Source organism: Lepeophtheirus salmonis, unplaced genomic scaffold (genome assembly GCF_016086655.4).
Source record: "Lepeophtheirus salmonis unplaced genomic scaffold, UVic_Lsal_1.4 unplaced_contig_5622_pilon, whole genome shotgun sequence".
NCBI lineage: Eukaryota > Metazoa > Arthropoda > Copepoda > Siphonostomatoida > Caligidae > Lepeophtheirus > Lepeophtheirus salmonis.
This window is the reverse complement of record NW_027294937.1, coordinates 70,460-95,742: the sequence shown is the minus strand read 5'-3', so window position 1 is coordinate 95,742 and position 25,283 is coordinate 70,460. Positions and strand designations below refer to the sequence as shown.

General features: G+C 32.3%; 1 long non-coding RNA gene across 1 annotated transcript; it reads left to right on the top strand.

The window, feature by feature from the left end:
* The first annotated feature begins 4,886 nt into the window (after positions 1-4,886).
* On the top strand, positions 4,887-6,313 carry LOC121131416 (uncharacterized). The gene is made up of 4 exons (XR_011784215.1): positions 4,887-5,028; positions 5,088-5,271; positions 5,345-5,472; positions 5,760-6,313. It is a non-coding gene; the product is annotated as an uncharacterized lncRNA (long non-coding RNA).
* The last annotated feature ends 18,970 nt before the right edge of the window (positions 6,314-25,283 follow it).

Genomic DNA, 25,283 nt, shown 5'->3' with positions numbered 1-25,283 from the left:
AAAAGCTTAGATGGAACATAGAAACACACTTCGTGCTGAAAATGATTCACCCGGATTGATTGGTTTTAGATCGCCAAATATGTATTGATTTACCTACTAAAGAGTGAACTATTTCCTCACTATCTTTTGCCGAAGGGAATATGCCTTAGCTCAGAATCCCAAGTAGAAGCAATGGGATGCTAAATCCAAGATTGTTCGAAAATATGAAGACGGGAACTGGTAAAAATTAACAAGAAAATACATTTGTCTCGTCACAACCTAAATTTGTTCCTGCCTACTCGAAGGAAGGATAATCCCCAAATAATTCACTTCAATAGACTTTTACAGGAATATCTGAATACCATTGTACATATTTGAAAAGTTAGTGAGTCTGGATTCCTATTCTGAATTACAAAATTGATATTCTTCATATTGGAATATCTACAGATAAATAAATAAATTACGGAGTATAGGTGCTAAATGATTTTATTTAAGAAAATAATTTAAATGTAACAAAACATTATCCTAACAACGATTTTTATAGTATTTATTGGCACTTAATGATGATCAAGTGTACTGACAATTGTTAAGCATATTATTATGATATAAACACTTAAAAAAATATTTGGACTAATAATAAGGTGTGAAGGATGTATATTGATGCCTAATTGATTTAATCTTTTGTCAAAATGTTTTGTTTTATAATAAATTTGATAATTGATTTACAATAAAGAAGAGAAGGCGTGAGTCTAAAAACGATATAGTAGAAGAATCACCATACATTCATTAATTCTTTTTCTCATTGCATATTTAACATGACTCATAACATTCACTTAGCAGTACAAAAATGATATTATTTTTAAAAGCTCATTTCTATTCATTGAGTTGTATTTTATGTGAGCTTTAGCCTCCTAACATCAAATATGAAATCGACATATCTTAAATCTTAAAATTTAATATAAACTAAATAACAAACATAAAATATATATCATAAAATAATTTGTTTATTTTGGCATTGATATGAATATAATTTTTGAGAGCTTATCTGATTATTTTCTTTAAGATTATTAATTTTTAACATTATATAAAAGAACTTAAGTTTATGCAAAATTTCATAAAAAATACGTAACACTGATGAAAAAAGCACTATTATTACTTAATAGGTAGTTGAGATTTTTTTTTTTTTGCTTTCTCCAAGTATATTTGCTATAAAAGGTATCCGAGAGAATTGTAATTTTCACGTCCCAATTCCCTTGAAGCCTTTTCTTAAAAAGAACTAAATACAAATTGTTTTAAACAAAGTCAAAAAAGGTTCATGAATCAAAGTGATTACTATCATAACATTGGACAACGAAAATGATCGAAGAATGTACATCATTGTTTAAAGATCCTACATCGCAAGTACCTATCTACTGAAATATTTGAATGTCATCCCACTCAATAAGTTGTGTAAATTCATCCATCCACAGAAGTCTGCGGAGTTGAGACGAAATCTGATAAGAGCTTATACTTCTGCTAAATGTCTTCTATTTGATTTTAAACACCGCTTCGCTGAGTGATGACGTTAAATAGTGACATCATTTATGAAAAGGTCACTGAAATGAACGACGCTGAAAAAAAGCTCGACAAATAAATAATTGCTCAAATAATGTTGCTAAGATGACACTTGTAGAAATTAACAATGCTCAAGTAAATGGACACGATACGTAGTCTATTAAACTTGCCAAAATAGTATACTATTATTTTTATCTTACAATCACGAGGATCTGGATAATTTTAACATCCCAAGGAATCAATAAAAGCTTCTTCTGGAGTATATCTATAATATAGTTAGGGATATGAAAAATTGTTAAAATCTTCGTCAAAAGGCATATAAAAATACAGTGTATACTGATAACCTTCAAGATATTGGTGATTTTATTAATTATTTCTCCCTATTTTTAAAATTTAAACGTTAAGTTTCGATTTTGTGTGGGATAAATATTTTTATAAAAAAAAACTAACATAGAGGATGTTTGAAAAAAATATAAAGGTATAGATTTTTTTATAAAAAGACCTTTTAGAAATAGAAAAAAATATTACCTTGTAAAAAAATAATTCATTAAGTGAAATATAGACACATTTTAGGAAAAGGTCATGAAAATTCCCATATTTTCTTTACAACAAAAGGTATCCCATGTTAGAGTCGGGAAAAATGATATGTCACTCGACAAAGGGTCAGATTTGTTCTCAATATGTGGTGCGTCATCATAAAAACAATTTTGAACAAAAATCAAGTAAAATAGAAAGTCCCAATTAATTTTTTTTCACTTCATATATACTGAGTGGTCCATTAAAATCTGAAAACTTTGTATTTTAACCTTCAGTGAGATATAACTTATCAATAAGCCGAATGGACATTTCGCCAAAGGACTAATTGGTACAATTGGCCGAAAAAGGATTGTATATATTAATTCCATTTAAAATGATAGTATGGTAAATAGATATTGTTGATATACTATAAATATTATATAGGTAAATTAATTAACGTTCTTTTTTAGAAAATATTTTTATACTAATTAATGATCATTGTATAAGAACAACATAGTAGTATGTTTTTCGAATCTACCTCAGACGCGTTTCTAATTACCAAGGACCCCTCCCAATATACTATAATACATTATGGCCCACGGGCTGCATACAAGAGCTGCTTTGCTCAGAGGCAGGTTAAATCCTTCGATCGCCGCATCTCTGAGTATCAAGGAACCCTACTAATATCCAAAATATTCAGGGTTCAGTAGTTCAGGAAGTGCTGTGACAAAATACCCTTTAACCTCTACCTCTGCCGCGTTTCTAATCAACAGAAGGGGTCCTTGTTGCTTATAAACGCGACGGCTGTAGAGTTTAAGCTACCTTGGGGTCCTGAACAACCTGAGAGGTGGAGTGTATTTTTGGATATTAGAAGGGTTTTTGAATGCTCGGAAAAGTGGCACTAAAGAGTTTAACATAAATACCTTGACCCCAGGAGCTTATCTACACAATCAATGGGCCTGGGTGTATTCTAGCAAAATTGAAGGGATCCCTGATGCTTAGAAACGTGGGACGGTGGAGTTTAAACTCCTTTGAGGTCCCATACTTCAACGGTGCAAGCTGAGGACTTGGGTGTATGTATTTTTGGATATTAAAAGGATTGTTTGATCCTTAAAGAATCCACAACGATAGAATTTGACCTACATCGGGGCCTATCTGTTCACCTGCACAATCTGTGGTTCGGGGTGTTATATCATAATATAAAAGGGTAATAACTGCTTATAAACGCGCCAGTGGTGGATTTCAAATTGCTTTGGGGCACAGTGTTTCACCTGTACACCTGTAGGCTGGAGATATTAAATTGGGGTTTTCATGGCAAGTTTCTTCATTATTCAATAATTTTATTGTCTGCAACGATATTGCACACGATAACAATGTCTTTTTAATAAAATTACTCTCAATTATATTGCTTAAAGTGATGTTGTAATCTACTTCTACGGGTTAACTGATTATCATAAGTTTTTGACTACTCATTGTATTACATATCATATTAGCGACTTTTATTAATAAATCTATAATTTAAAATTTTTGAAGTTAACCATGATTTTCCCGAAGTAAATCAGATATTCCTGAATTTGATTCTTTTTATATTCACACTTCTAGTGTAATATGAAATATAGAGGATTCTCATTTTTATATCGAAATTTTCATGGGCATCATACACCAAACAATAGTTCAGTCTCCCACTGTCTTACCACAATGGCTAATGTAATCAAATCAATAACTGAAGTAATCAACATTCCTGCATATTTACAATCAAAAGAGTTATTGAATAATGAAGAGACTTATGAAATTAACATGGGATTATTGAACAAACTACTTGCATCCCAAACATGGAGTCAACTCATTCTTCAAAGTTGTGTTTCATCATAGAACAGATGACATTACTCGTTAAGAAACTCAACAGAAGGAGATTGTCACCTTGTCTTCTCTCTCTTTGTTTTCTGTGGCAAAAGGGTTCTCTATGATCGAAGTCGAATTGCCTTACAGTTCCATATACCAAGTATCTTAGAACTCTGTTTACTGCAGTTACCGAAGAGACTGAACTACCGTCATCTATAATTAAATCTTTTGGAACAATGATCAAATACCTAAACAGCAGAGAGAGTAATGTCAATCTTATAATTGGTGAGGTCTACTCGGCAAAAAGAGTTGAGTTTTTCAGAGGTAAGTTCTTGGGCTGCGAGAACTACCAACAGCTATACGGCCCTTACAATTATAATCAAATCCGTTGGAGGAAACTACATGGATGTAGTGGCACTTATACAGGGTTATAGGGTGGCAAATTGATTTGGATTGGCCATATTCGATTGTATAGCTAATCACAATACCACACAAATAATTTTTTTAAATACAAGAAGTAAGAGTAGGTAAAAGCGTTAAACGTTTTGATTTTTCAACTGGCTTTGCTTGAGGCCCACAAATGAGTAACTATATCCAACTAGCTGGAGATAATGCTATAACATCGACTGCATTTATGAAAAACATTCAATAATTTTCCAATATGTCACATATAAATAATATCTGTTTATTATAATTACATTTTAAATTGAATTATAATATGCAACAGACATTGTTTAGTATGTCCATTTCTAAAGAATGATTAACGAAAATTGTATCTAAATACAAAAGATCCCCTAAAACTATAAGTGTACAAAGTAAATATAAGAAAATGGATGAATGACTCAAATGGCAAACAAAATCACGACGATCAACTTCCATGGATAAGTGTTATGATTTCCACAACGTGTAAATAGCTTATTTACATAGAATTAAACACTTGTTAGATACATCATTTGGGATGATCACTCTTTAATTGACTCACTATTGAAAAAAGTATTTTTCTAAAATAAGGTAAAATAATTTTCATTTGACAATGAAGCCCCGAGAGAGGGTCATATACTTGAAAGGGATTTTTATAGTCCTCGCTGTGTTTGTAACTATTGAAATTGTATTATTAAGGTTCCGCAACTTGCAGCAGTATGTATTTTGCTTTCGACATCGTAATAAAAATATCAATTCAATTACCTTAATCACAGCTCCATTCCGCCAACAATCCATCCCATGGATATAAATGGAACATTGAAAAATATTAGCCAGCTACGAAATATTCTCATCAAAGGCTCTCTAAAAAATGAACTACCGATTAAAGGTATAGCAAAATATCCAGAGAAGACCTATAACATACCTCCAACAATCCACATGGTTTGGGTATGGTCTGAAGTAAGTGAATTCCTATTTCATATATCTTATGTATGTACAAATCAAAATAAACACCATCTCTTTCATTGTTTAGATTCCACAAAAATATATACAAAACTTATTATTGATGTATGAAATGAACCCACATTTTAGTTTTTATTTGTGGTTGGATCAGAACTCCCTTCAAAATACAACATTGATTTCCTTCATTAGCCGTGAAAGGTTTATTATAAATAGTAATGAAAATCGTGTGTATTTTGGGCATATCAAAGCAAAAGAAACCGACAATTAACATTGTAATCCTGACAATTTGAAGAATGTTTTGAAGGAGAGCAGCTTAAATGTATTAAGAAAATAATTTCACCACTCAGGAATTAAATATTAATAATGACAATAGCTGGGGAAAATAAAATTCATTATTCAAATTACCAATTCGAAAAAAGCAGAGCAGCTAAAAAAATCCACACGATTTATATCACTAATTTTTAAATTACTTTTCATTTGTCCAGATTCAGAACAAAGAACGTACAACATCTTCAGCTGAACGTTCCAGAGCTTATTGATGATACGAGAAAAAAAGAAGAAAAGGAGTACTCTCCGATATACTGGGATGTGAAATTGTTTTTAGCTTTGGATGCATTTATACTGATGTCGATACCATAGCCCTAAAACCATTTCCAATAGATATATTTAGTAAGAGCTTCGTAGCTTATACAGATGGAATTTTTAAGAATCTAAATTGTTCCTTATTTGGATTCCCCAAAGGATCTCAATTTTTGAAATTTATGTTAGACTTTGTCAGATACAAAACGTATAGAAAATATGCACCTGATGTATTACATACTGCAGGGCCTCCTATATTTACTACAGCGTTTGTTCATTATCACGATTCGAACATCAATTGCATACATCAAAAATATTTGGTTTCTCCACGAGTAAAGGAGTCTTATTCATATCAAACCTTTGATGCTAATTGGATTAAAGAAGGGAACTCATTCTATTATTATTAAAGATACAATTATTAATTAATAATTATGAATAAATTAATTTAAAAAATAAGAAATCGGTAATTTAATAGATTGAAAATCTATGTACAGTGTTTAAGATGATGTGTGATTTATTTTGATTGCGTCGTAAATAAGCTTTGTTTTGGTGCAGTTCTTGTTTTGAATCGTCCACCAAATAAGTATACAGGAGGCAAATGAGTTCATGAATCCGACTTGCTTGATGCACTTGTAGCCCCTAAATACATTACTGCCACCGTTGGAGTCAATGTGATGACCATTCGCAATATCCAGCATGTCAAAAACGTTGGCAAAGGGACGTCCAGAGATCTAGGAAGTAGAGTTTGTTGGATTCTGTTTTAGCTTGCTCAAAGCCTAGGTTCAAGTCAACATTTTCTGCCTGTTTGGCAGGGTTAGAAGATGTCCCTTGCTAGGTGCATTGCTGGGGTACAGCGATTTTTTATTGATGGTATGATGAACAGTTGACCGAAACACTTCTTCAATGCTGTGAGCTATTGCATACATTGATTGGCCGGGATACTTCTCAATTTTTGTGTGGATTTTCTTCAACATATTATATATGTCGGGTGGGGGACGTGTAGCTGGTGCACAAATTTGGCGCACTGTGACTTTGTTACAGGGCAGTCGCAGAAAGATATTGTTATTGTTGCAGAAAGTTAAAATTTTGCGAGAGGTTACATGCAACCTTAATTAATGTTGCGTAGAAAATAAGTTTCCTTTAATTTCGCCTTCTTATTGAGATATTTGACCATGGAGCAGATGTGTGAAAAAAAAAAAAAAAAGAAGCAGATTATGGCTGTAGTCTCGCACAATAAGAACACTTGAAAGAAGTTTGGTGTCTGTCTTCGCCAAATCCCTTGATTTGAGCATTTGAAGCATTAAAAGAGAATAAAAGAGTAATGATGACAGCTTTGGCAAATAAAAAGATATTTTCTGGCAGGGAGCACTCTCCGTAATTCAGGTAATAACTGCAAAACGCATATTTATGATAGCTTTTTTGCATCTATGATTATGACTAGTGATCACAGCTTTGGCAAATATAAACATATATTCAGGAAGCCTTTATAGTAATATAAATATTATATTAGTATTTTCAACAACTTTGATCATGATACAATACAAGTATTGTTACAGTTTATTGTTAATTATATTAGATCGAGAAGTATTCGAAAGTAAGTCAAATTCTGATAAAGAAAACTGATATTTTTCAGTTGAAAAGTTAACTATATCCAATTTTTAGAAATTTATGTTAATAAATTTTTTCAAAACTCTCTGTTTCAAAGCCACCAGTGTTTGATTAAATCCTGTTTTTGACAGATAATCGAGAAGTGTAAGCTAATTTTTCGTCTTTTATGAGCACACACAAAAATTTAATCAGGTTTTGAATATAATTAAATTTATTTAGGAAAGGATGTTCGCTACTCAGAAAGAATACACATGACATGTGCTAAGAAAAAGGAAATTTATTCATAAATAAGTATGGGTAAATTTTACAAAATGGAACTTAGAAGGTCATATAAACACCTCACCAAGCCATATCTCGGCCATAATTATGTTTAGGCTTCCTAAATAGCAATCGGGTTTGGCATACTTAACTCTAAGTCTGATATTGCGGGGAAAAAAGTTGAACTAGAAGGAACCAGCGGATTTCATGGAGTTAAGATAACTAGCTTTTGAATTGAAAATACCATGGACGATACATTGACATTCGATTTAGCGCTGGATATTATAAGGTATTTTCAGGAAAAATCAATCAAATAAAGTAAAATTTTAAATCACATTAATCTATAATGAACTGAATAATGCTTTAGCTTTACGAATCTCAAAAAAACTTGATTTTATAAACTTATAATGTAAAAAAAAATCGATTTTATAAGGAAAAAGATTATACTACACAAAATATTAATCAATGGTTTTTTAGAAAAATGTTAACTTTAATGTTTCTTTCATGAACATACTACGACTACTGAAACTATATGTAACTTTATTACTCTCTCTTATAATTTTGGTTTGTTCTCGTAAATGTATGTATATACGAATATAGCAACTAATAAGAAAACTAACTATGGCATGGCATTTAAGAATTTCTGTAGACGATTTTATCATTCCATTAGTCATTTCGGTAATAGATTTTTCAATTTTTGTCATTTAAAAAAATCTTTGATCTAAAAATGATTTCCACGTTCGAAAATTTCTCCAAATTTTTGTTAGAACAAATCCATTTGAAGACGTATAATTTTGTAAGGATATCAGGCTGGTTCGATCACTTGTCGACTTTTCTTCATCAATATAGAATGACTTGCATTCATTACGATGAGAATAACTCTGAAATGTTTTACGTCAACAATAGCCAACAAAAAAGCGAAGGAATTCATTTCAGCTAAGTCGATAGAGTTAACAAAAATGAATTCAATTTCCTCAATGTTTTCTTCATTTTGAAATTCGTAGTATCCATTTCTTTAATTTACTCTTATCCTTTGAAAAGGAAGAAAGCGTGGCATCTTTGTATCCGGATTTGCTCGAGCATTTAACAGCGCATCACAAAGGAATTCCTATCTTAATTTGGGATTTCAGGTCGTTTTATTGGAAAAATTACTTTGTCTTCACAGTTAAAAGATTTGAATAATGCCACAAATTTATTTCGGCTGATTGTCAGCTGACATCAGGCAGTTTGCTTTGTGTCGTAACTCTTCTTTTAGGGCTATGAAAGTCCTTGCGTGACAGGAATGTTGGATGGGCATTATTCAAATAAGAATTTTAATTAAAAAAAAAAATACTAACTAAAAGTAAATTTTAATTAGTTTCCCTTTAGTACAAAAATTTAAACATGTTCTAAAAGTAAAACTTGGATTATTCTAATTCAAATAATCTCTAAGCAATTCAATAAAACGTGCTTCAAATGTTGCTGGTCTCCTCTACAGAATTTTAAAGTAATGTTGCTGAGAGTATCTTTCAGAATTAATAAGACCCTATTGTATATTAAGTATTTATTTTATTATGATTGAATATATTTTCTATTATTGCATTACTGTGCCATAAAAAAATAATTCTTGCACAGAAAAGAGTCATCAATTTTGAAACTGGGAATAATCACATGCTTTTGATTAATATGAATATATATTACTTTTTATCTTTAATAGAATTTTAGATAATTATAGACAAAAAATGTATAAGCATGATACAAACATTTAAAAATATTTAAATGTTGGATAGTGTTATCAGTAAATATTAGAAACTATTATTTGTCAAATAAAGAACCATTAATCTCTTTATTCATACAACATATTTTTGCCATGTTTAGATATACAATATATATATATATATATTAATCAGGCTTGTTGTCGTTCACCTTTTTTAATAATTTAGTTCACTTTAATTGTTCATTTTTTTAAATTCGTTTAGTTTACTAAATCGATTATGTTGAATTCGTTTAATCGTTTATCATTCACTTTTTAATCAGCCAAGCCTCCAAATATCTGTTAACTTTTAAAAGTGTGGAATGTTGAGACTTGTTTTTACATGTTTGATTTTCACTTCATAAATACTTTTTAAATTAATTCATAACATGATGACGACAAGTAAATTTTTGTTCAAGGTGCATAACGGTTCCATTAAGACGAACAATGTTTGAAGTTGAATTCTCGTTGCAGATAACTTGAACATTCCCCCAGACTAAAATCGCTTTCATAACAGCTTGTGCCGTATATTTTCCAGTTGAATTGTCCATCCTTGGAACAACAATAATTTATTCATTGTCTCTACATGGAATGACTATGTGCAAACGTTCTTCTTTCAACTTCCAGCTATTAAAGCAAGTAGTAATTTTCCATTCCATTGCAATACCTTGGAATATGTCTTTAAAATTAATTTTATAGATTTAGCTCGATCTTTTCTTCGTTCATTCCAAATTCTTTGGATAGAAGACATACTAATCGGAAATTCATGAATTACTTAACCCAATGACTCAATAGTTGCTTCAAGAATAAAGACTGTATCTAAAATACTTAATTGACACTACGGCTACTAACTTTGGAGTAATAAAATATTTATTTCCATATTATTAGAAAAATATTTGTTTACAATCGATAATCTTTGAGCTCTTAGTCTAAGATTATCTTCCAAGATAATATTAAAAGAGCAACAATAAGTTCCAACATCTTTCTCATTCTAAAATTATACTATAATTGGTAAAACATCAATGTCTTCCAAATAGACTTCATTCTAATTTTATTTTACTGTATTCGAACATTTTCTGAGATAGAAGACTTATTTCAATACTATCACGATAAAATACAATTCTATACGTCAGCATCAGTACTTTTCATTCTTGTAGAGGAGACCGAAAACAGTTGAAACACGTTTTACTCAATTACTTGGAGATTATTCGAATTAGACTAATCAAATTTTGACACAACATACTTACAACTTTATACTAAAAGTCACTTATGGTCAGTACTTTTTCTGTAACATTCATTTGAATAATAGTTTCTTGGTCCACCCTATGCTCAAGTCGGCACCTGAAATCTTTGTCTTAGAAAAAAAAAATTATATATGTTTAGCTGAGATCAAATAAAAAAAATGAAGGATATACATGTCCGATTTTCAAGATTTTTTTAATATTTTATAAGCATCCTAATACATCGTAATTTGGAGTGCCAAATTGCTCCTTTCATGGGAAACAGTTGAAGACTTCAGCTGTAATATATATTTTATTATCCCTTATTTCATAGCTCAAATAATTGTTTGGGTTTAGTATATTTTTGCTTAAAATTGGCTGTAATGGCTACCACACAAATAAATTAGGAGGTTGGAGAGAGCGGAGTAATGAATATTCTTTAGAAAAAAAACTTATACACTCCCTGGAAACAATTAATAGCGAATGGAATAATTTTAAAAGAAAAGGTTGCGCGATTATTGATTAAAAATTGTAATTAATTAAAATTAAGTCATTAAAATTATTAATTGTCTAAATTTGAGGCTATATTTCAAATATGATGTATCTATGTTGTCTACAAGCTGCAATTTTGTACGATTTCTAACTTGTACTAAAAGATTGTACAAGTTACAATTTGTACACCTCATAACATTTTATATAATGACAACATCATTCATTTGAATTATCAATTATTAATAGATCGCTTTCAAGTGACACAAAAATTATGATGGTGTCTATTTTGGGGCCCTAAACAACCAAGTTTTATAACAATGAAAAGTATTTTATTCATTAATATTTTGATATTGGATGCTCAAAAGGATATTAACAAATAAAAATATTTAAATATCCTGCCTTGTTTATCATTGATTATCACCCGTAAAATAAAGGTGTTAAGTATTTTTTACATCGTTATATAATCTTATTTCCGATTGCAGATTTAACTATTATTAAGTAGGAAATTTTTATTTTTCTCTAACTAACCTACTTTTCCTTAATCGATCATGATACTATAATTCCAATTTTAATCTGTTAAGATCACTTATTTAGTTAAATATATTAAAAAGTAATGAAACTGTGCAGTCTTGATGATTTAAAGTGCCCCAATTATAGTTTTTGTGAGACAAAAGTTACAAAAACTAAAATATAATTAAAAATATACAAAAACCAAAAAGTGGTCTAATGATAATTTATAGATATATTATATAATGAAAGTGTGCTCACAATTTTAATATTTCTTGTGCGTGATTACAATTGACCTTAAAAGTACTAAGCAGATAAGTTTTTGGAATTGCATTTAAAAGTAATAAATTAATTTATAAGGAGTGGGGGTTAAAGAAATAGCATACCAAATGCAATCATCTAAAATCTTCATCTTAATTTTTGGTTGCAATATGTATAATCATCATCTCCTACCCATGGCTGCCAGCTATTAATTTGTGTATTGGACAAGCAACAAGGGATTTAATATTTCCGACGATTAAATTCCTCCTTGTCTTTTTTCAAGATTAAACACCAAAGTACTCTTTCAAATATTTTTATTTTCTATCAGGTGGGATATTTCTCTTGTTAAAATGTGTATGTCCAATGTTTATATAGATGTTGCATTTATGAGCAATATGAGTTTTTGTTTTTGTTGAGTAAGTACAAGCCAATTTGGAAAAAAGTATCATTTGGTCAGTTATTGTTTCCGGGAATTATTGATAATATATTCTTACTAAATTACATATCGCTCACATAGAAATGGGTGTAACCTAAAAGTTGGCAAAATATAGAAATTATCGATCGGAAATGTGAATATAATTAAAACATGCATCAAATCTTGTGTTGAACGTTTTAAATATAGACCTTAGAAAATTTTAACTACCATACATAACACTACACTTGCGAATTGCACGATAGAAATGGTATCTACAAACTTATTCAAATGTGGCTGAAATAATCTCTATTTACAGTTGATTGTTATTCACACATTATATTTGTTACTCAACTTACAAGACCATCTACCAACAGTATTACCGCGTGTTTGGAAAATATATTAATGTTGATTCATGTTATTTTGAGAATGAAGGATTAATGTGGAATTTTTTATCTCCACCAATTACATGGGGGAAAATTCCATTAAGGAACAACAAGACTCTTTGCGTTCATGTCTTGTATTCCAAGGTCCAGCAGATCAATTTTTCATGTTCCCAAGATGGAACTCCAATATTCGGATATAATAATTGTATTGAACAAACAAGTTCAATCTCCCTGAAAAATAAACAAATTTTAATACGCCGTTATAACTTTTTCAAACGCAACTTGAAAGAAGAGGAGTGCTTCAGTGATTGGTACTTGCGATTACAATTGGAAGATTAGGAGGCCGAATTAATTAATAATAACGAGATTGATTTTGGTTCCCATTAGTTCTTGATTACAAAAACTAATGAAGGATTGACATTACTTGGTTTGAGGATAATGCAATAACTGAATATTACATAGTGATCGATTTATTAATTGGGTAATTTTTGATTATTGTAATAAAAAGTAATAAAATATAAGTATTATGTGACACATTATAAAGTCTAATTGCCCACAGTTATATTACTCATAACTATATAATAACCATGTAACTTTAATAGATCCAAATCAAATGATAGTATCAATATATAGTTGCTAGTTAAAATGACCTAAGTTATAATTACATATGCATTTTAAGACGAAGAAATTACAACTTGTACAGACATCACAACTTGTGCACAACATATATATGTATTTGGGTGCGCACGAAAATCATATGTTCGTAAATTATTTCGGCCCTTTGATTTTTTCGTTCAATTTTATGAATATATTAATTGGTAAATTTTTGCAGTGATGATTCATGTTTAGGGGTCCACCTTGAAGTTGAAGTTGCAAATGATATTAAACTATATTTTTGTTACTTTATATGGGCACGTCGTTATCTTTATTGATTCCCGCAACCTTTCCTCCAAAAATAAACAGAAAAAAGGCCCAAAATCATATGGTAGTTAGCCAAATGAGTCAGTTATACCAACCACTATTTATAAATAATAGACTATATGATATACTCGTAGACTATCGCTGTCATATCATTTCTTCACAATTTTTTAAAATAAATTAAATATTGTTAAAATCTACATAGTATTTTATTCGATACTGCATTATAATATTGGTTAGTAATATTAAATTAAAAGAGTAGCAATGAGTAGTTCTTATATCATTTCTATGAAGAAATAGGCAAAATTTCTTCATAGAAATAATAAAATGGCTAAAATATATATAAAATAAATAACGAGGGATCAACAAGGAATCGTATTCCTGTTTTTTTTAGAATCGGAGCCTAAGAATAGAATAAATTATTACTTTGTGTATTAATGAAAAATAATAAATTATGAAGTAGCCATGAATTATAAAGGGAGAAGAGGGAATCGACAGCTGACAACAAAATACATATGGTATTTTTGTGTTAGCGAGATAACGGCGTGGGGTTTTATACGGTATATATGTTCAAAGATGAACATATACAACCTTACCTCTGTATGTAACACATGTCTATAGACTCCACACAAGTGAATGTTTACTATCATATGCCTACACCATGTTGGTCAAGTTATTTTGTCTTTTGAGCCATGTCTTTAATGATTTGAAGATAGAATTGTCCAAATCGCTGGAGGTTAGTCTGTTCAAGAAGAACTACAGAATGATTCCGGTTGCTCCATCTTGACCCATTTTGATCCAACGTCCTGAAAAAGACTGAAGAGGTATATTCAGTTATGGATGTTCTGATCCACGATCAAATAGATAAACACATAAAGGCAAAAAGTCAAAGGAATAATTAATCGTCGATCCTATGCGTTGTCTCTTAATGGGAGGAGTACTTTGGGAATTCGAATATACAATTAAGACGTTTAAGATCATAAGTTACACTAATAATAAGCATAAATAAAAAAATTATAGAGTGCTTACTCATTAGAATGATGAACAAGCGTTAAGCTGATGAACAATAAAGAAACATAAGGCTCAAATCATTCAGTTATTATGTCAACATTAGCCTTTCAGTTATCATTAATATTTCTTAAAATCTTAATAAATTAATAATTAGTGATAAAATAACCTAATTTTTAGTAAAGGAGTTTGGTATTAGGTAAGATTATTGTAGTAGATATCATTGGAACATGATGCATTCTTATTTTTTTATTCGTAGAGTTTCATGCCTGATTGCATTGCCTTCAATTGTACTTAAAGAACACCAGCTTTTCTAAATCCCTAGAGTAAAGTCTTGCTAGTAAACTGTTGAAGAAATGTGAACTTAACCACAATTATGTGAAAACAAGCTTTTTTTAATAAGTATTTTCATAACTTTATAAAACAATGACATGTTTTGGCATCCTTGTTAGTTGTTTACTTAATTTAATATTCCATATATATTATAACCATCTATTTTGAGATGTCCTAAAAATACAGTGTTTCTAAAGCCATCGCCAAGATTGGAAACAAACCAAATGGCCAAGGATATGTTTTAAGCACTTCGAGGAGTCTGACATCAATAAACACAAAGCTAAGTGTACTCTTGTTAGTTATTGATGGAGCAGTGCCCCATTTTCCACCTTCCAATGCACTTAAAAAAGTGGAGTCCCTTCGACGAATCTTAAAGCGAATAACCTATGAAAAACACAGTAGTAAGAAAATCAATTCTGATTACATGATTGAAAAAGGGTCAATTCTAAATGTAGTAATTACTCATACATATGCCCTAAATATACTCATACATATGCCCTTGGGATCATACCCAAGTCTTTTAGTGAAGAAACTAGTGTCAGACAAACTAGTTGCAAAACATCCGAAGCGACTACTTGTTGTGACCATTTAAGCAGTTGTATTTGCCATTTAATAAGTCGTGTATCATAATTCTTGAAAATAAAATAGTCCTTAATTTATGGCCACGGATTTGGAACGTTTGGCTTAGCTATATCTGAAGTTCTTGAGTTGGAACAAAACTTGGTCAATAACCCTTGACTGTTTAAATTTCTCGTCCAGGGGTGGCGTCATTGTTATCCTCACTGAAAAGCAATTTTTGTGAGTCACTCATGGTGCTATTTTTTTTATTACAAACCTGTTGCTAAATAAGCGCTTACATAAAGTAGCTTTATTTTTTTGGTCGTCAATAAAGAAAGGAACAGGAATTCATTATTTGTACGAATGCAATAAATTATTTTTCACATGAGACTTAAAAAAAAAATGTAAATTTTGAGTTCATTCATAGTTTAAATTAGAGTTTACTTTAGATTACAAAAAAAAAAATGAAGCATCGTCTAAGTTCCAATTGCATATAATCCAATTCTAAAGGTTTAAGAATTGGAATCGCTAGGACTGTTATAGTTACAACCCTGTTCATAACCTAACGAGAAGCGAGGGGCTACATCCCACCTTGAAAGAGCCACAAGTCACTTTCAATTTGGAAATTTTATTCTCAATTTCCCGAGTGAAGTGCTTAACAGACGGTCTTGCAAGGGTTGGACTAGGGCGAGGGGCCGCACTATGGTGTGTATCAGGCACTTTTTGGGTGTTATGCCCGATTAAGTGCATATCTATTTTGGTAGGTGTTAAATTGGAAGTCACAATTGGCACATTTAAGGATGTAGGAGTCATTACTATTGTCATAATCAGATAGCATTCTCAGTTCAAAGAGTTTGGCTCTTGCGTCTATAGTTTGTTTCTATATTAGGTATTTGGCGCATTTCCAGAAAACTTGGGATTATAGAGAAACAGGTCCCGCAAGGGCTTCAGTCATGGCCACCCCCATCGTTAAGTATAAGACAGGCGAATCTTGTGTGTGGTTTGTCATTTTATTTATATACATTTTTTAAAATAAAGTCTCAACTCAAACAGCTGAAAAATCTATAATTCCTCAAGTCTAAAGCAGCCCACCTTTTAAGAAAGGATGGCCCAAAGAGGTGATAGCCCTTCTCAGATCAGAGACCTGGTTTATTCAGAGTCACAAGTGTAGTTTGCATCAGCCCGATCAGCGGAAAGTTAATGAGTTCTTGAGGGGTTATAAATGTAGAAGAAGCCAGTTCAAAAGAGATAGCTACTCGTAGAATTAAAGGTATCTATGCCTAAAAATGGCTGAGTAATTTGATAGAGAGTATCAGACGAAATAGGAAGCCAGCTAAATATAGACGGCTAGCGGCACTAGCTTTGGCAATGGCGACAAATATGCCTTGAAGATGGTACGTGAGAGTGCACCAGGGGATGTGATGCAGGAGGAAAAAGAAGACCGCTGGGCCTGGGGGACACGAACCGAGGATGTAAGTGCAAAGGGAACAGAGACATCCAGTGCCTGGGCAAGAGAATTGAAATCAGGTGGGTACGTGTGGTAGAAAACCCGGTTAGGCCTATCTAAAAGGCTTATGCTTAAGAGTCTTAAATGCTTAGGAAGGTTGCCTCTTATTTTGTTGGAGTTTATAGTGCTATCAGAGTTATCAGGAGGAAACTAGTGTTGAAATTCTTCAAACTTAGAGGCTCAGTCCCGAGGGTTAGAGTAAACTTAGGGGACGGGATTTTATACGAGATGTGCCTGCTGACGTCAAAGAAAGAAAACCTAATAGTGAGCTTTTTCGCTGGGAGATAGTGGGTGGGGAAAACTACTGCTTTTTAAATTTATTTGGGTGTTCTGGATAAAAAACAAAAAGTCCGATCCGGATCGGGACAAGTGTTAATGTGTAGAGTATTTTACGTGCTATTTATAATTAAAAAAATTTTTTTCCTCATAAATTAAGTCACTTGGTATTTCTTAAAAATGCCTCCAAGTTTGACTTTAAGTCACGAGAATGGATAGCATACGGGGGAATATTACGGAGCAACTATTTGAACAGACAACAATTTTATCTCACAAAGCAAAAAAGTCATATGCTTCTAAAGAAAGCACAGTAATTTTTAATCGAAAATTACTGTATGAAGGATTGATGTTTTAGAAAAAGTGTTTATATCCAAATGCTAGCCAAGAAGCAAAAAAATTATAAGTTACTTGAATGTTGGAGAATGTTTGAGAGTGGAGCAGCTTAACTGTCATGACGTTTTGTTAGATTAGCTGTGAGCAGCTCTGAGAGAGATGGAAAGAAAGAAAGAAAACACAAATCATACTCCGTATGATGCAACCTCTGAAGCTCACCGTTTCAGTTGATTATTCAAAGGATATTGTTTATTACTGTTGTGATACTAAGGACTTTTAATAATTTCATTATTTACATGTGTGTGACACGGAAAAAGTAAAGGAATCACTTTCTGAACAGCAGCAAGTCTTCGGGAGTACTTATTTTTCTTCAAAACACGAGCTGGAGGATATCACCCTCCTTAGGGAAGGACTTTAATTAGAAGAAGATGAAAAACACAAATCTGATCCCTCATTAATTTGGATAGGCCTTTCTGACCTTAAATTTAATCAAGAAAGGATATAATAATCTATGTTGGTGGATACATTTCAAGATAATTAGTAAACAAGTTTTCCTAATTTACATACTATAGTGTCAACATATAGGGTTGTATCTACCATATCTTTATAAATGATCAAACGCGTTGCTGTTTTCGAGGAAGAGTTATCAGCATAAGCGACAAAGATATATCATATTCGATTCATATGGAGCCTTATAAAGTTATAGGAACTTCTCATTGATCCGGCGGGATGGTTTCTCTGCCGCAAATGAAATAAGCTTGTCAATGACTCCTCTTAAGTCATTTTCCTTATAACATTTATTCCAAACCTTACTTTCATCCTTTGGCATTGCCTCAAAAATGATGCATTAAAGTGTATTAATTGTAAAAACACTCGAAATGTTTTCCTAAATTTATATATATATAAAAAAATTATCAGTCTTATATTCAAAGTACAAAATTATTTATAATCAGTAATGTAGGACTGCAGTCCCTCATTACTGATTCCTTCACTAAAGTAGAGAATCCTATAATATTTTTAACTGATACTGGTGCTGAACGCTCTTTGATACCTTTTTCCAAATCCATTTGGATTATAGATTCTAAGGTTAGATATTTAGCAGCAAATAACCAAGCCCTTTACAGTTATGGTAGTTCTAATCAAAGAATTAAGATCCCAATTTGGTAACATATAGTTAGAATTTCATCGTGTCAGATATAAAGTTTGGGGTGCGTAATCCTCACTGGGTCCGCAGGGTTCTTTACAGGGTTCATTTCACTAGTATCACCAGAGGAAGCAGGCAAGCCTTGAGCGTGCAGAACTATAAGACGTCTACGTTCTTGGCGTGATTAAGACCCTTGGTGGATGTATCTATTGGAGTGAGGGAGAATACAGACAAAAGTTTTTTCATGCAAGATGGCATTTTAAGCACCATAATTTTTGGTAGATGTTTATAATAATAAATTAATTAAAAAGGCCGACCATGTAAATAGTATTTTAATTGAAACACATTGTGCTTCATCTAAAGAGATCGTGTTTAAGCACACTACTTTAAAAAACAAATTCATTTTTGGTAATTGTTTACACGGCCAATGCCATTTTATCGAAACCTCTGGGATACGTGTTTTCTCTCGACCTAGGAAAGTACTGTCATATATTGACAATTTTTTATTATTATTATTCAGTACACTTGAGAAAAAGAATTACTCGAGCTCTTAGGAATACCTGCAATTTGGTTAATGACGACGTTATGGCCAACTTCCCTACTGACGAGGAGGAGGATTGTGATGACATCGTCCCTGACATATCAGACAGTTCCGGAGAGGTGTTTACTTTGCCTGTCGGGAAACGGAAGAAAGCCGTCTCGGAGACTGCGGAATCTTTAAAACCTCTAAAAAAATTAAGGGTGTCCCAAATCGGCAACCCAGGTACAACTCGCCCGTCGGGTATATCACTGGAACTAACTCTTAACTCTGCCGATATAATCATTCTGCCCGATAATCCCTTGGTGCCTAATTTGGTGACCACTCAACCGGAAAACAACAACACCAAAAGATTTGCGTCCGAGTATTGTCCGCCCATCTATTTTGAGGAGGCTCCCTCCTTCGCCCTCGACCTCGCCCTCTTCACCAGGCAAACACCCGAGGGAATATTTACTCCCTTCCGGGGTTTCCAGTACTACTTTCCGTGCCTCTATTACTCATTCAGGTGCCTTAAATTATTGGATTGCTCCCGTCGAAAGAGAAACTTTCCTTTAAATAACTGCTCTGATGTGTCAACTCAGGTATCCCCTTGTGATCTGGACAACCCACCAGCGTTAACGAGTTTTGGCACCCAAACGGAAGAAGTCTCACCACCACCTTCAGTTACTTCTCAAAGTTTCCTGCCCATTATGGAGACTTGTGATATAACTCAAATTGATTTTGTTAATATATATAATACTCAAACTTCGCCCTCACAAGCCTGTTTCCCTTGATTGGTCTTCACATTCCATCCTACAAACAGTTATGTGCTGTAGGAGTAAATAAACAGGTGACGCAACCTGCTCTAATTCCCCATCACTGGATATTTCAAAAAGAAATGCCATCTTGCACGGAAAAAACCTTTTGGATGTATTCCCCCTTTCCAATAGATACCTCCACCAAGGGTCTTAGCCCACACCAAGAAACGTAGTAACGTAGAAACCATATGGCTTTGCACGCTCAAGTCCTGCCTGCTTCCACTAGTGATACTAGTGAAATGAACCCTGTAAAGAACCCTGGAGAACCAGTGATGATTACGCATATAACACCAAGTCATGCTGCTGGGCTATTTGCATATATGCCGGGCGGTTCGATTTCCAAATATTACTCTTATAAAACCATCTTAGAGTTATTATCGGCAAGCCAGTTATCCAATCCATTTACTGCCTCTCAGAATATAACCAACCCTCTTGCAGCACCTGAACGTGCCTTGAAGGAGTATGTTATATCCTGGAAACAGGGACCCGGGGATCATTCGAATAAGAATATAAACCGTATTCTTCCCACAGGCACTCACCCCGTCCTGTCATTTCTAACTCAAGCCCAAATATTAATATTCCCAGATTCAAATGTTGTAAACCTAGTAGCCTTAGCTTTGATTTAACGTTTCCGGCCATAATTTGGATGGCAGCGTTAAACTGATGGTCGGCAATAAAGAGATCAATACGGGAGAGGAAGAGGAAATTGTCGTCTTCATTAGCAGCAGATTTTTACCCAGAAGTATCAATCGTCATATATAAGTTTCAGGTGTAAATATAATTTATTGTCTCATTATGCTTTCAAATAACACTCTTAATACGTAGTTGGAGTCTAGGATGAGCGGGTGAGGTCTATGTTGCAGACGGGTTAATCGCTTATTGAAGGACAAAGTTGTCCGCACCTCCAACTCCATGAGACCAAGGCCAACGGACGATACTTTAGCATAGGAGAATGATGTTGGGGTGTCATGAGACAGGCTGAAGAGTTTCCTGACTAATGCCCGTAAATTCTTTTGAGATATAGGGTTCCTAGTAATATGGAAAACCAGTTTGGGTATGCAGTGTGAGTTTAAAATATGATATTTGGCATAGACAGGTAATCCTGCAAGACTGATTGTATTAACACATTTCTTGAGTGTTACTAATGGATCAAAGGAGGTGATACCACCAGGGTTGACAAGTAGACCAAGGTGCTTATAAGTCTCATTGATATTGAAGTTCTTGATTGGGTTCCCATTAACACTTAATTGCCCATTTATATTGTAAAATGTTCGGCGGTGTATGGCACTTGATGTGATATTTATATCTACACATTTGTCAGGGCTTAGGACAAAGCCTGCATGTGACAATTCTTTCGTGTAGGATGTGAGCAGTATCTGTAACCGTTTTTGAGAACTGGGAAAGTAAAACCATATCATCAGCAAAAGCTAATTGCGCAAAGGGATTGTTTTGTTTGCACATTAAACAGTTGGTTACACTTCAAACAAATACAATGTCTCTCATTCATGGCAAGGCTTAATTGCTCAGCAAGATAAAAAAAATAAGAATTTGCCATAGAAAATGTCTTTGGTATGAATCGATTCAGCTGCACTTTTGAGAGCATCTAAAATGAGTTTGAAATAAGCTAACTTATACAGGTTATTTTCCTCCTCAACTATGTAGCTATTAAGAAAAGCTAAGATATTTAGTACTTCAGATATAGATCGGATAGTCCGTTTCTTGTTCATTATATTATGCACTTTAATTAGAGGTAATTGAAAAGTCCCATGGGAATGATTCATGATGAATGTCATATCGTGAAATATTTATAATTGGTGTTTTATTACAGTTCTTTTATAGACATAACTATCATGAAATCTGACAAATAAGAGTCCATTTTCAATACCTACAATTGATATATTAGCCGGACAATTATCCAGGGAGATATATTAACAAATATATCTAGAAACTTTTCCGCCATATTTTCAGTTCAACTATAAAATAAATTGCATAAATATTAATCTGATTATTGAATTACGACTAAAAACATTGTTTGATGCTTTGGTATTTTAAGTCGGTGTTTAATTTTTTTCTAAAATTGAGTATATCTAAAAATTGTCCATCCCAATAGGAAATATGGATGTTTTGAGAAACACACACTCAAAAACAGTTTCTCTAGTATTATCAATTCTCCTCTTGAAACGTGCTGGAGCAGTTGCTCTACCTCTCCTTCGATTTGACTGATGCCTTGATATATAAGAAGAATAACTTTGGAACCAATAAGGGAGGGTGTCATCTTTTGATATTATATTCGTTAATTTTGAGCTTTTTCACATCTTCATTCGGAAACATCAGAATACATAGACTATCAAGAAAACTTGAGCGCGAAAATGTAAGTAGTCAATTTTAATTGTACTAAATGATTAGGAGAAAATTAGCTAATCTCCTGGAGTAGCCCTTTTTATAATTGGAAGATATCTGCATCTTTCGGATATCGATAGAACGTTATTTTTTGCTCGGTTTCATTCAGGACTTTTGACTCTCCTTTTTTAAGCCGATACTCAGACCGACATCCAGGAGCTGAACACATACTCGGGATCTTGGTTTACTCAACCAAAGAATCTTCTTTCGTACTTGAGGGATGATTACATTGTGAAGGAAACGGTACAATTTGTAGTTATTGTTGAATGACTTCGGATGTTAACATTCTTCTTTTGGCTTTACTTTAGTGAAAATAATAAAATGTCCTATTCTCTCACTGCTTATAACTCATGGCCTTAAAATGTTCCATTTTAAAAAGACGTACTCCTTTACAAGGTAACCAGAAGTTCACGTTATCTCAATTACGCTGATTTAGACTGATGTGTGTCATCCAACACGCTTTTTTTTGGAGCGTGATGTCATGGTCGATATACTAATAAATTCATTGATTAAATTCATGCATAATTATGGAGTGATTGATCTTAATAATTCAGACTAAAATGTTTTTCCGTTTTTAAAACTAAATATACCTTAAAAATAAAATGTTATGGAGGGAAATTATATATATATTTCCAAACTTAAAAAAAAAATACATAAATTAAAATTTGAAATAATATTAAATTAGAGTAGGATAAAAATTTAATATTTTATTACTTCAAAGTTTAACAGACATAATGAGTCATCTTTCTTATTTTCCTAGTTAGTTTATTTTTTATACAGCCATATTTAATAAATTAATATATTTTAGTCAAATAAATGTTCAAGTACGTATAAATTTGTTGATGACTTCACGAGGTTCATTAGGGTATTTACTATGAATTATTTTTTTGATTAAATTCATCTTCCATTTTCTTTCAAAAATGTATAAATTCTATCGATGGTTGAATAAATCCTCTTTTGATAAAGTTTGTAGCCATAAACAAGGCAAAACATAAGTATGAATTCCTAATTTTGGGAAAAGATTTATGACTGCAATAAACCTACAACATACATAAATCCATCTTCCTGACAGTTGATTTTGTTGGGAATACTTGCAAAATCTCCTACATTGTAGTTTATAATTTTCATCTTGACTACCAGAATCTGGGTCCCTGTGTTCTTCAAAAAATTGTAAAAATCAAAATCTCAATGTCTTTGAACCTTTCCTCCGTTAAAACTTTGATTTTGTCTTAAATCTTTTTCATCTAATATACTCCCTGTGACTTGTTGAATGATTGAGAAGTGATCGTCATTTTGAAAATTAACTGGAACATTTTTAACAATAGTTTTTTCTGAGCCACTGATTACAATAATACGAAATCGATCTATTGATTCTACAACATTAGGATGAGAGTTAGTTTTTTCAATATATCTAATTCTGGAAAAAATGTTTTCAAGGCAATCCTGATTTAGGCAAGATGTCAATACATAAGGAAGCTGAATTTCATTTTTTAAATCTTCATACAACGCCATTATCGACTATGTTGAAATTGTGCCTTTTTGGTAAAGCTTTAAGATAGATGACTTGGATAGGATAATTTCGTTATTGTGATTCCTTTTAATTTGTTTCATTTTTCCTATCACATTTATCATTGAAAGTAGAATTATTCTTTTCTCCTACAAATTAACCCCATAACCACATCCAAAAGTTTTATGTATTATAGGTTGCGAACTGTTAATGACATCAAACCATTTATCTACAAGTTCGATAAAATCAGCAAATTTCTGTTTAGATTGATCTTCCTCATTTAAAAGAGCTCCTTTGTTACCGGACAATCATAGTCGAAGAAAATGGGTTGCTTCCAAGGACTTATCAATCCACAAATTAATATAACCTGAATTCGAGACATAAAATTAGAGTAATATCATTTATCTGCGAAAATAAAATATTGTATCGAATGAGTATCGATAATATTTTATTGATTGTTACTGAACGTCATTCAAGCAAATGTTTAAAAAATCAAAAACTAGTACATATTTATAAATCGTAATTTCTACTTAAGTCATGGATTACTTCAGTAACTCAGGACTTACACGACAGCAAAATGCAAAAATACCCACAAACTTAACAACTTTTTGGATTCAATCTCTAAAAAAGTAGAATTTAGTAGCTCAATTTGTGTTTCGATATGAAGAGTTTCACATACATTCTGCCTCAAAATAATCCTCGCGTTTTTAATATATTTCAAGAAAGGATAACTGTTTTGTTGGTTATGTAAATGTTCAAGAGATGATGATTGAATCACACTGTTACACAATATATACCTGGAGTTATAAAATTGAACCTCTCATTCGTTGACATCATCATGGATAGATAAGCTGGACGTAGATCGAAGCATTATCATATATTAATGTATAAATTCTATCCAATTTATACAATAGTATCTTATAGTTTAGGACTACGATCGATCCTGATGTTAATCTGTCTCAAAATACGATGACTAAAACAGCTGAAACTATATATCCTAAATTAGCTGGAAATTTTTTTGGAATGGATAATTTCTTAGTAGTGATAATTAATTAAGGTTGAGTAATTGAAATTAATTCATATTCCGATATATTAACCCATAAACAATTTGTTACAAAACAAAACGAATATAAGCTCTCAAGCTTACGTACGAGTCGAGAAAATGACACTTGAACGTGATCAACAAATTTCCATTACCCACTCTTAAGTAGCGGGGCGTCTCTAGAACCACCGTC